This window comes from Bactrocera dorsalis, chromosome 4 (genome assembly GCF_023373825.1).
Source record: "Bactrocera dorsalis isolate Fly_Bdor chromosome 4, ASM2337382v1, whole genome shotgun sequence".
Classification (NCBI taxonomy): domain Eukaryota; kingdom Metazoa; phylum Arthropoda; class Insecta; order Diptera; family Tephritidae; genus Bactrocera; species Bactrocera dorsalis.
Genome location: NC_064306.1, coordinates 5,065,559 through 5,079,527, shown reverse-complemented (window position 1 = coordinate 5,079,527; position 13,969 = coordinate 5,065,559). Strand labels below are relative to the sequence as shown.

The 13,969-nt window shown below is 34.6% G+C and overlaps 1 protein-coding gene across 13 annotated transcripts in view; it reads right to left on the bottom strand.

Moving 5' to 3' along the window:
- The window catches only part of LOC105232084 (uncharacterized protein CG43867), a 327,570-nt gene that overhangs the window by 215,033 nt on the left and 98,568 nt on the right, over positions 1-13,969 (bottom strand). The window lies entirely within an intron of this gene.

Genomic DNA, 13,969 nt, shown 5'->3' with positions numbered 1-13,969 from the left:
ATACTTTTAAGCGCCATTGAGTACCGAAAACAATAATTTCCCAGTATATTCATATAGCAAACTCTCTCTTTCGCTTTTTCTCTCTGTCGTGCTCGCACGCTCAACAAATAATTTCCCTTTTAATAGTTACAGCCAAATATAACTGAAAATAGAGCACGAATATATCCCCAAACAACCGTCAATCAAAACTCAAACGTCAAATTTAATAAATTCCTATAGTGTCCTTCGCACACAGCAGCAGACGACACGAAACGAACGACGGATTATGTATGTAAGTATGTACCAAATAAGGCACAGCGACAAGTTAACAGCGGAAGTAATCTACAACAGCTGTAGCATACTTTTAGGCTGTGACGTTGACGTTAGCAAAATGATTGCTCATTTCATTTGCTTTCTTCATTTAATGTTTCTTTCATTTTTTTATTTTTTTTTTTTTTAGAACGAAAGGTTAGGGGTGTCAACACAGCGGGTGCACATTAATTTCGTTGAAGAAATTGAGGCGGCAGTGAATTTAAAGTTCTCAGAGGATGTGCGGGCAGAAATGTAGGCAACGTTTAAAAAATTGCTGGCTTTAATATTGAGGGAGCACATATTTTAAGTAAATTTTTAAAGATTGTTCGAATATCTTTTTGGTTAGAGGCAATTCTAGCAGGCAAACAAGCGCTAACCAAGATTATTGGTTTTTCATACTTTCTAGTGTCTTCAATGTATACCTTACAGCAAGCATATGATACGACAATGCATTGAATTTGGTGTAAGTGTGGATTTCATAAATTTCACCGCAAATGCAATCCGCTTATTATCATTACTTCTAGTATTAGCAGTAAGTGAGACGAGAGAAAATGTATAAAGGCAAATGCTATATGGACTTACAAGTACTAAGACGAGTACTTCGAGTACTTCTACTTAGAGGTTAAGTGCACAAAGACACATATCTATGCTGACCACGCTTAGAAATTTGGTTCCACATATGCCATATATAACAGGATTAAAGGAATAAAATCCGCTTTAAATGTAGCTAAGAAAGAAGAAGGAATACCAATGGTCTAACTTGGAGACCCGCACAGAAAATTGTCCACAAGTTACTGAAGAACGAATACGAATGATTCAGCTAAGACGAACTTACCAGATGATACAGGATCTTAATTCTAAACAAAGATTTCTATGAAATAAAGAAGAAAGAAAGAGTAAAAAATCAACGGTTATAAGACAGGCATATATGTGAGAAGTTTGGGACGGCATCAACTTGCGGCCATCGGTTAACAAGCAGACAAAGATTTCTGTGATATTTCGGGACCATTATATAAAAAATTACATATAAAACGATCCGAACTAAGAAATGTGGTCTCAAAGTTACAAAACGTAAGAAAAATCAAGAACTTTAGACCGAGTGTAGAAAGAAGACAGAGATCTCGTCTCTTGAAATATAACAAATACTTCAAAATAACTTAAAAATAAATTTCGAAAAGAAAAACTGACAATAATGAATAAGATCTTATCGGATTATGATCCAGAGTAAGGTAGAAGTGCCTTTAAGTCGATGCTTTTACGATATGGTATATAAGAAAGGATCTCACCTAATTAGGATAAGCTGTAGATATCTAGGTATGGAGACAGGGAAAGATTCAGAACAGCTACGAGGCAGAGAAAGTTAAAGATGATCCTTGTGATAAGATAAAGAAGTGTTTAAAAGAAAATGTGATTGAGAAGTGTTTTGAAATATATGAAAAGTCGAAGCCGAAACCTTTAAATCTCTAGTCAAGCACCATGGACTTATGACTCAATCCGAACAAAACTGGGTCGGACAAAGAGACAGCTCTAACACAAGACGTGCTATATATAGCAGGTATTTTCATAACTTTAGCGAACAGAAGAAGACAGAAGGTGCGAAAGAGACCAAGATATCAGATAAGTGGAGACAAGAGATTTAGTGACTCACAGTAAAACTTGGGAAGGAAAGTATTGGGGAATCCGTTTAATGATCGGAAGTGGTTGTGAGGAGAAGGTAGATACTGAAGATGCTGAGCCTCAAAAAGGAAAGCTCCACTGTGCTATTGTGACCACGGTTTAAGCGAAGATTTGACATTACTACAAAACGCAATAGATTTAAACCAAACTCCGGGAGGCTAAAAGGATTTCACAGAGAATATGGAGTTCACTGAATCTGTGGAGTGAGGTATCTGGTTGTGAAAAGCCATTTTAACTAGAAATCCAGTAGAAGCACACACAACTGATACAGCTACAATCAAGAAATTCAGTACTACCCACACACTAAAGCACCTTAAAGTAGGCAACATATTTTGTAAACATACTTCATACATTATTATAAGATTCACCTTCAAAAAAAAAAAACGAAAGACTAAATGATGAAGTGGCAACCAGGCAAAGAGGCTATCAAAGATGAAAAGGGTTATTTACCCCACGTACAGGCAAAATGAGGAAGTAAAGTTGAGTGGCACTGAAAAAGGAAGCACGAAACTAGCATGCTAAGTGCGTTAGCGTGTAGAAGTAGTTAGCGGCTGTGGAAAGCAAGGAATTGGAGTACAAGTAAGATGTGTGGTGGGTGTGGCATAAGCTTGCGCCGGCTGTCAATGTACTGTTATGAGCACATTTTGACACAGAAAATATGTTTGCATACATTCAGGCGCAAACAGCATAACGTGCAGTCGAAATCTTACACACTTACAATCATTTACATATATGCATACATGCAAAACATCACCAAGTGTATGCCAAGTGAAAGTGCCAACCGCAGATTGCCTTTCACTTCCGCATTGCCTACTTTTATGCGCGCACTTGCAGTTATACACATGTATGTATACCGAAATATTTTTATGGCAGCTAGAAAATTGTCTACAGCAGTCGCAATTCAACACAGTGAAAATTTCTCTTTGTTTGTGTGGGTTGCAAAAATTTTGGCATTTGCTTAAGGCATGTCAGCGTGGAATTTTGATGACGATGGGTGAGCAGGCAGGCAGAGAGACGGTGCTGAAGATGTAAAACGAGTATTTTTGGTAGTAGGAGCAATAGTATAATGTGAATTGTTGTAAAGTATATAGTAACTTTAAAGAAATGGACGCTTTATGCACGATTTCTTAACATAATTGCGGGCTGGTGTCGGTGACTTGATGGACTATTTTTGAAAAATATTATGGCAAACAGAAATATATGTTGCTTTACTCTTAATTATTATACTTTCAGTTAGAAAATTATTTTCTATTATTTCAAAGCATACATTTTTAAGCAAAATTGTAAAGAGTTTAGCCTACCCAAAGGCGATTCTGCGTAAAAGACAATTTTTCAAAAATTAAAATCTGTAATTGCCTAACGAAATACGTTTCTACATTCATTTCTAATCAAATCGTAAAATATAGAATAAAGAATTATATATGTTTAATGAAAAATGTAAAGACTATAGCCTACCTACAGGCGTTTTTATACGAAGAATGGTTTTAAAAAACCAAAACCTCAAATTTTATTTCAGTTACAAATACGACAAAAAAAATTTCAAAAATATGCCACAAAAAATATAGCCTACCCACAGGCGTTTTTACACAAAGACTGATTTTAAATAGACAAAAACCTCAAAAAGTCATCTAGTTCTTTCTAAACAAACAATTACAATTAAAAAAAAACATATATATGTATTATAAAAACTGAGCAAAATGTACTTCTAGCTGAAAGAATATTTATTAAACTCTACAATTTATAATGTGAGATCGGAAAAGTATGCTTCAAAAATTATTTTCACTAATATGACTAATAGAAACGTGCTCACGCATTGCATTGGCTTAATAAAATGTATTATCTAAAAAAACGAATCTTTGTAATACACTGAGCCTAAAGGTATGCTTTAAAATTAAAGCAACTTTAGTTTTAGACGCAAAAGCATGTTTTAAATATCAGAAGCTAATGTGTGAGCAGTTAAGACAATATTTTCTACAAATTTGGCAAAAAAATCACCCAAATGTATGCTTCGATTAGCTATAAAAACAGTTTTCATACAAAAATGTATATATATTTACATATTTATTCAATCGAAATGAATTTCAGGAAGATACAGGTAAATATTTTTGAACATTAATACCGTTTAAGTGGAATATTTCTATAAAGCTCCTTAATGTATGCTTCATTTTTTTGTTTTTCGCCATTTTTACAAAACATTTAACTATATTTTTATCTTGAATTTTCTTTACAATATGCTCCCCCAGGACTATCTTTAGCAAACTATATTCAAAACGCGCTCATAAGTATGCTTTAACAAATATTCACTCAAATAAATTGCGTTTTAGCAACACTGCTCACCTAACATCGCCTTAGTTACCACTCTAACTTAACTTAAACTATTTGCTGTATTAAAACTGCAAATGACTGGCACTTTTTCGAGATAGGACATCTCATAAAGCATAAAAAATGCTGCGCCCAACCCTGATAATATGCAAAACAACAATGCGGGCGCAAAAAAGCAGTGACGCACAAGAAAATCAAGTCACAAAAAGCAGCCAGCATAACTTCCTTCATCAGCACAAAATGACAATAAGTTATTTTGTGGTCGAAAATATATTTCGAGTGGTTTAACGAATACATCATGAAGCGAACGAAAATATTTGCAGTAAACAAATTTTGCGGTGACATTCCACAGAAATTACTTCCTCAATGTATTTGGCAGGCCCTCGATTGCAAAGAGTGCGCTCATTTCCCACTTTCCGTTTGTTGAGGGAGGTTATTGTGGGGCTTGAATACTTCGTTGGCATTTTTCGTTTTAGAAAAGTGGGTGCGTGGTCTGCACCCAGCGTCTGAGTGCATTGACTGGCTGTCGACCGGCTGCCTATTTTTATATATTAAATTGTAAAATGGCAAGACTTTTCAGCTTGCGGTTTTCATTTGGAAAGTGAGTTGCCACATTTTCTCAACAATTGCGGCTAGTCAATGGAGACCAGCAAATAAAAGAAATTTATAAAAAAATGCTGAACTGTGTTGGCAATGCGTATGCTTGTGTGTGAGAAATGTGGCATATAATGCTGCTGAAGAAATTTTGTACAAGCTGGAGTGGTGGGCTGTTGCCAGTAGGCAGTGAAGTATATGGAATGGTACTTGAAAACAATATTTTATGTAAAAAAAAATTAAAAAAAAAAAAAAAAATTACAGTAATATAAATAAATGAGAGGTAGCAAGCTCCAGAAAAATCCTAATATTGTAAAAAAAATATTGAAAAAAAACATTTAAAATAAAAAGAAGGAAAAATTTAAAAATTAATATTATAATTTTTGTAAAAAAAAACAAGAAAACTTTCTAAAACTTTATTTGGTAATATAATTGTAAGTATTTAAGTGAAATTAGCCACAATTTTTATATAAAAACGAAAATTCAAGAGTTGTTGCCTACCCACAGGCGTTATAATTGAACTAATAAGCGCTTAGTTCTCAAGCTGAGTATTTCATACATACTTTCATTTAAATAAGCAATTTCAACCAGGTTAAGTCATTAGCGAACGTTTGAACACCGTTTTTAAATTATTTACGTAAATCTACAACATACTTTTAGGTTCAAAAATTCTCAAAATGCTACATTTATTTAAATATATTTCCACAACAATAAAATACAGCTAAATTAAGTCACTTTCGAAAGTCAAAATGCAGTTATTTTGACTTTTTACATAGATATAAAGCATACTTTCAGGTTCAATAAGTCAACAGTTCTTAAAGAGCTTTATTTACTTAAATATTCTTTTACTTAAGTAAAATACTTTAGTAAATTAAATCATTGTCGAACGCTTAAACAACGTAAATTTTATTTTATTTATATTTTTTAAAGCATACTTTTAGGTTCAATATGCCAACAAATTGCAAATACACGTTCATTGAGGCTTACATAAGCAATTTTCAGAAGAATGAACCATTTTCGCATGCTTTAACGCGATTTATAAAATGTTCAAGCATTTTTAAAGCATACTTTTAGGGAATTTAATATTTTCTGGTACAAAAAGCCCGACTTAAAGCACATTTGTCATCGAATTGTCAATGCTGCTGCTTTATATCAACATATTTGCGGGTTGGCAACTTACTTACGTAATTATAACTCATGCGGAAGCATTTATATGTACACACACATGCACACAACGCAAGCTTTTTGGGGCTTCCTTCTTCTTTCGTAAATTTCGTATGGTGTTAATTATTTTTTGATGTTAAACATTTGCTCATTGCCGTTACTTAAATGCGCACACAGCAACGAAGTGACAAGCTAATACAGTTACATAAACATAAATGCGTGTGTGTGTGTGTACGTCTATGTGGCGCTGTCGCTCGTTGTGTTATGATAACATTATTTACGCTTATATAAGTAAAGTATATGTATGTATTTCTTACTCATATGTATTCATCATTACTGTAAATGTATTTGTGCGTAATTAGTGCGCCCGAAAGCATGCAGCATATTTTATATACGCATATCTTTGTCTACCGCTGGCCTACTTATTAACTCATTTTCACTATTAATGCTGTTAAATAAACATATATGCGTTAATATAGGCCTACATACACACATACATATACACACTCAATTTATGTGTGCGCTTGTGTGCGACTCACTCATTAATGCGCATTCATTCGTCAGTCAGTTGTCCGACGCATTAGTTGTGCGCCGCTGAGGGAATAATAAAACACATTTGCGCCTTCACCAACCCACCCCACACTCACACACATACACAACACAGCAGCGTTGGTTATATTCATGTGTGACACTGCGTATACGCAATTGCCGATCATTTAGTGCGTCCATCAAAATACACTCCACAATAATTAAAGCGACTTCAAGTATGAATGTGTTGGTAATTTCGCCGCCAAATTGTTGCTGTGGTTGTTGTTGGTTGGCAATGTGCGGCCATAAAGAGTTCCCATGGGGCAAGTAATGTGTGGCCAGAGTTGGAGTTGCGGTTTTGCAGATGAAGGGGGTGTACAGAAAGTCAAACAAAAACGTTTTTCATATGTAGCATTTGTTTATGCGAAGCGAAACTATTTAAATGTGCTTGGGAGGTAGCGTAAAGTTTTGAAATACTTTAATATAATTAAAGCGCCTGAAAGTATGTAAAACGTTATTCGAAGAAGCTGTGTGAAATAATCTCAAAATAGCATACAAAGTTTTTTTACTGTAATTTTTTGAAAAAAAAAACGTAATACATTAGTAAAAATATCATAACTTTAGCTCGCGCCTAAAAGTATGTACTTTAGAGGTGTCCAAACTATAAACCCTGAAAAATTTGTATTTTAAAACCCTGAAAAATTTAAAAATTTGCTTTTGCACAAAAAAATTTGCAGACGTACAAATTTCATTAATAAAATCTATTCATAAAAAATTTTAGCGCCCACAGGTATGCTAAAGATTGTCACTATAAAAAAGAAAAATACATTTTTTTAAATAAAACACGTCATTTTATGATTGACAGTCACACATAAGATACTTTAGCAAAGCAATTTCAAATTTTGAGCAACGACGCGCCTAAAATTATGCATTATAAATATGTAGAATATATTTTTTAAACACATATGTGATGTATTTAGTGAGTGACGGTTCATTAATAACACACTGCAGTAAAGTTTCAGACGTTAAACATACAGGTGCCTAAAAGTATGCTTTCGAAAATGTAAATAGTGTTGCCAAGTGGTGCAAATACAACCTTAACTCATTCTAATTATATATAATACAGTTTAAAAGACATAAAGTTAAAGTATATATTTTTAGTTCTGGATTTTAGGTACTTAAGCTTTTTTATGCACATAAACATATGCGCTCCTAAAAGTATGCAGATGTTTTTGAGCAGTATTAGGTATAATTAATTAATTTCTAATATTAATTTAACACTTGAAAAAGAGTCCAAGAAGTAGCACTTCAACTGATATCCAGGCGTTTTTATGGAAATCAAACATTTGGACTCCTGAAAGTATGTAGAGATTTTTTGAGCTGTACCAGATTTAACTTAATTTCTCTAAAATATTTTTATGCATATAAAAAACAGCATTTGCTTCATTTAACTATTTATATTTTGAGAAAGAAAGAAGCAAGACGCCTAAAAGTATGCTAAGCTTAATAAAAAACTGACAAAAGGCTTGAATTTCTATATTTTACGTTAACCTCAACAACTCTTCTTCGAAAGATTTTCTGCCTAATAAAGCAAATCACTTTTAAAAATGCTTGGTAAGCTAAAAAAAGTCATGTATGCATACTTCACTTAACCTAAAAGTCGGTTAATGCACTTCAACTCCGCAAATACACAACCAGAGATACTAACTTCATGCAGAGTACTTCAAAAACTTTAACTCTTTAGTTAAAAAAAAACTTTCGAAGGCGAAATGTAGCGCATTGAAGTTAACATAAAGTGCAACGCCTACATGTAGGCAATGATAAAGCACAGCAGCCGGCAGCTACTATTATCACGAATGACATATGTAGGTGAAATATGGCAATTTTTATGCAAGCCTATATATTTATAGCATCCGTGTTGCAAGGCTGCGGTTGTATGTGCTTTAATGTTTTACAGATTTTGCATGCATAGGAAAAATGTGTGCTTCAACGCCCATTTTATTCGAACCGCCTCTCCGCATGCCTTCTCTTCACTTTGCCTACACGGATTTCCCATTGCCTTCAATTCACTTCATTCGATCGCTTACGCGTATCCTTCCGTGTAACTGTCACTCGCAGGATGCCCGTGCGCTGCAAGCTGATACTATTGAAGCATACATCTAGGCAAATATATGTATGTGTGTAAGTCAAACATAGTACATTGCAACAAAGCCATGCAAATACTAACACAGTTCCCATAGATGCGCTTTGTTTACACCCGCTAGCATACCGCGCACCACCCTCATCTTATTGCTCATCTCAACATAATGCATTGCCTACATCGAGGCGCAATGACTTGTACGCCATTCATTGTGTCTATTTAAATAGAACAAGTCATGATAAACACGAAGCAAATATTCTACATACAATGTAACTACTTATATATGCCCGTTAAGCGTACGGCGTGTTGAAAATATGAATACGCCGGCAACTGTTGCATATGCATAGGCGTTGAGTGTTGGTATATAGTGTGAATGTTTGCGGAAGCGGCTGCATATATTTGCATATGTATTTATGTGAGTGGAAAATTTAAATTTCGTCGTGGTAGTGATGTGGAAAAATATATGGGTACATGAAATGGGTACCCGGTAATCGGTTTTATAAAAATTGAATACAGTTTTTATGAAATTGTATGCTTTTTTATGCTTTTTTCATACACATTTTCAAAATACCAAATTTAATTGGTTACCGGGTAACCGGTTTTATATATTGAAATAATATTTGCAAACGTTAAATGATTATTCGGGAAGCGATTTCAGATATTGAAGTAATATTAAAAAGCATTAAATGGTTACTCGGTAACCGGTTTTAGATATGAAGTTAATTTTTTTTATTTATTTACATAAATATTTTAGAATCAAAAATAAGTTTTTTTTTAACTTTCATTAGTTTCAAAAGTAATCGATAACAGCATTCGTTACTTTTGACACTAACGATTGGCGATAGCGGCAATTTTAACCGCAGCAAATCATGTCAAACCGTAACAGTTTGCCAATCGGCTTTTATGCTAGCATAGGCACTGTCACCAACAACGAAAAAATATAAAAATAAATAAATAAATGACAAAGTAAACCAACAACAATGTGCTTAAATAATAAATTCGCTTTTCAACAGCGGAAATGCACGGGCGGAAGCGCGAAAAATGCGTGATAAAGTCGTTGTGCGAACGGAACGACCCATTCCAATATTTTATTTCCAGAAAATATATAAAATATTTTCAAAATAAAATGGAAAAAAATTATTTTTATTTCAAAACTTTCAAAAATGTATATATTTTTCAAAATAAGAATATTTTCCAAAATAAAATATTTTCATTAAAATTTAAAAAATACAAAATTTTTTTTAAATCCTTACTTTTACCTCGATTGCAGTAGCTTTTAAAAATGTATCACTATATGGCATCTGCGCTCAAAAGTATGCAACACTGCATTGATTTATTACCACACTATATTTTTCAATATAATTTTTATTTTTATTCGCTTGCGTTCACGTGCAGATTGGTTATGGAAATGAATTTATTAACAGCCTATAAGTATGCAAACTGAAAGTGGAATTCGTTAACAGCTTAAAAGTATGCAAACTGTAAGTGGATTTTTGTTTCAACAGTCAGCCAGCGCGCCAAAGTTTTATGGAATTTTTGAGCAGCAACTCATGAAACAATTAAATTTGAATGTAAATAGCGCATTTGTTTGCAATTGGAAAGTTTCTAGTTAACATAGTTCAATCTAAAAGTATGCAATGAACTCGGTATACGAAGTAACATTAAAGCAGTTGCATAGTTTTAGGCGCAGAATGTGGATTATAAGAGGTAATTGTGGTATTGTGGTAAATTTTAAAGATTAATGAGTATTAAAATGGAATTTCATAAGCCAAAGATTTGAAAGATTCGGTAGGGGCTCGAACATCACAGGAATCACTCCATTTACAACCCTGATGCCTTTAAAAGACTGGAGACCATGAGTCTAAACCCTCACCTGAACCGAAAAATAATGCAAAAACAAATGGTAATTAGACCCAGCTTTCCTGGCAAATGTTACCTCCAGAATACCTAAAAATCTAAGTCAGAACTTCTCTTCGCGGGGTTTGAACCCTTTGACCTCCATTGTGATCACTACCTTTTCTCTAAAAAAAAACTTGCTAGCCGCCAAAGTAACCCCTTACATGACTCGCCAAACTATCAAATCCAGAAATCCATTAGGCCCAGTAACCCAAGGTCATAAACTGGACCTTTAGACCTTTAGAACAACCCCAAGAAGACCCAGTTAAAAACTGCTAACCCCTGGATTTGGATCCATTATGATCGGGTATTAATCACCCGTTCAATTCACTTGGTCGCGAGTGTTTGAAAAACAGTGATAACTGACCCAATACTTTATAATTTTAAGTCGTATACGCTTTTTTCGTTCATTGGCAAGATTTTTTTGTAATTCTCCGCTGATTTATAAATAAATTGATATACAAAACCTAGGAATAAACGCTCAAGTACACCAGAGTTGACTTAAATTGGTATGTAAGTAAATTGACTACCATCTTTAGTGTTATTTGTACATATTTCATTCGCTCAAGCAGATACAATCTATACTTCTCATCATGTTTAAAAAATTTTCCAAATACTTTATAGGAATTCCTGCAGAAAGCCGAGAGTTTTATCTTCATAATGTAGGTCTACAACATCTTCCACATGGAAATAAGTATGTGACACAAGGGTCAAATTCCCATATAGACATTTTCAGGTGCTTCCAACAAGCCGAAGTGACCATTCATCATCATCACGACAGTAATCACAATAATAAATATGCCAGCCAAGTGCATAGATTCCGTCAATTATTTCAGCAAATAATATAGCACACAAAAAATCTGAAATCTCCTTAAAATGCCCGCATCAATAACAGTACAACTTAACCGCAAAACACGCCAATATTTCATGCTCATGTTGCAAGCAATTTGTGTGGCAATAAATAGTGATGTTACAACAGCAACAGCAAAAACAATGCAAACACAATAATAATAAAAGTGAAAATACATAGCAACAACAACAAAGCGCATGCATTACAGCAACACTGTAAACGCTGGCAAACTAAAGCTGTTTTGGGCAACAATGTTGCGCCTGAAAATATGCAGTAAAACGTCAAATAATGTGAAGAGGACAATTGGCAAGATGCCCAGCTAACTAATAACAAATCCGTAGTGTTGGAAAGCAGGTGAAAATGAAGAGGACGGGAAGGAAACTAAAGGTGGGTAAGGGCAAAGAGAGAAAAGAAGGTAAATATGATACTGTAAAGGCGCTATTTGAGGGGAGAAAGTACTTGCTAGGGTGGGTAACACATAAAAAAATATTAGAGAACAATGCAAATGCAGCTAAAATAAAAATTTAGGACTAGAAAGTTGAACCAGCAAGCGAAGCCAAGAAAATTAAAAACATATGAGTTGACCTTCACTTGACTTATTACTTTTTTTAACCAAAAGATATTGCACCCAAATACTTTTTGTGCACCAAATATTTGCCAAAAAAATATATATGCACTTGCCAACAATATTACAAAAACAAAAAAAATTCATCAAATAAACGGCAACAACTGAAATATGCACTCAGCCACTTTCTCATTGCAGCATTTTAGGCGAACTGACTGCTGAAAAGCAAAATTATTGCAAAAAACACACCAACAGTTAACTGCATAACGGTATTTCGCAACAAAATTATGGCCAAACATATTGCAACATTCTTGTAAGGTAATAAAATACAAGTTTAGTACCGTTAAAGAAAAACTGCGCATAAAATGCCGCACAAATGCCACAGCGGAAGAATTCGTAAGAGGCACAGGGTAGCCAAGTTCGTACGAAAACCGAAGCAAATCGCAAACTGACAATAAAATTTTAATGGCAATAAAAATTTGGCAACACATGCTTAAATGCTGGAAAATTGGAAACTAGAAGCGTTTAGTTTTTCTTGGTGGGGGTAAGGGGACAGTGGATTTGATAGCAAAATCAATTCGGAAACTATTGTTGCCAAATCAAAATTAGATTTTGATGAGCTGGTACTGAATTTTAGCTGTATAGATTTAGCCACTTTTAAAACTAACCACTACAGTAAAATACCGTTACATGAGAACCAGGTGTGACTTCCATTCAATTTTTCATATGTTAGACTCAATATCGGTAAATAACTCTACGTTAAGTCGTAGGTTAGATCATCGCGCGAAAGGTAGCGATAGATCTCACTTGAACAGATGTCAATGTTGATCCTTTATGATACCCAAAAACTCCTAAAAAGTAGATCGCCAGGTCCTCAACGACCGAGGAAGTCTTTAAGCTTAACACAAATTTATAAGGACGGTAAATACAAATCTCAGCCACTTCGCTGGATTTACTGAAGGTGTGTCTGCATTTAATTCCATGTCAGTCTGGCAACAGTTGGTCCATATAGGAGAAACTGCATGATCACTCCATATCGCCTTTCATTTTTCCTTTGGCAAAACGCGTTTGGCAGAATAATTAGCCAAACTGCATATGGACCTATTGGTCAGAGGCTGGACACTACAAATGCGACGAGATTGATTTGCTAAGAGCAAATAGTTCAGAGGACCTGTTACGGTTCACTCTGGATTCGAAGGTTATCGCATCCCCACAAGTTGAGTTTGTTGACCCTTTCATGTCGAGCTCACGGGAGGTCGAAAGGTGCGACGCTGGAGCGCAAAAGAACATTCGCTACCAATCTGATCAAATTTGATTCCTAGCAACCTAATCAGCATAACAGTTGCCGAAAACTCCGCTGTGGCCGCAAAGAAAGCTTGGTGCTGTTGCTAATGAGATCACTAATGAATAGCTTTAACCTTCCTATACCCGCGCCAAATGTTTTAACACCTATACCCGCGCACGGTGTGACAGACCGAGACTTTGACTCTTCTTACCTTTTTATTTTTCTATAAAACCGTTTATATTTTTTTTATTTTATAGGAACTAAATGATGTAAAAAAACAAAAAATATCAGTTGTTAGCGTAAATTATGTATTACTTTAATGACTATCAGTCTTTCCAAAACTTTCCAAAAAAAAATATGTACGAAAAACTGTTTCGTCGGTCTCACAGACATGTGCGCGGGTATAGGAAAGTTAAGCGCACAATCAACGAATTTAAAGCCAGGATATCCGTTACGATATCGAAATGGATGTACGCCTCACTGAAGGAAGCTGCACTGCGAAGCAGTACTTCTAACGAGACCTTAATGGCAGTCTCCTACACTTGAAAGACATCACATTGGTTCGGAGTTGATGAAAATAGACGGAGTCTTACTGCTTGCATAAAAAGAGAGGAGCCGACTCTTAGATGAAAAAATGAGACCACCCTGAGAACAAAC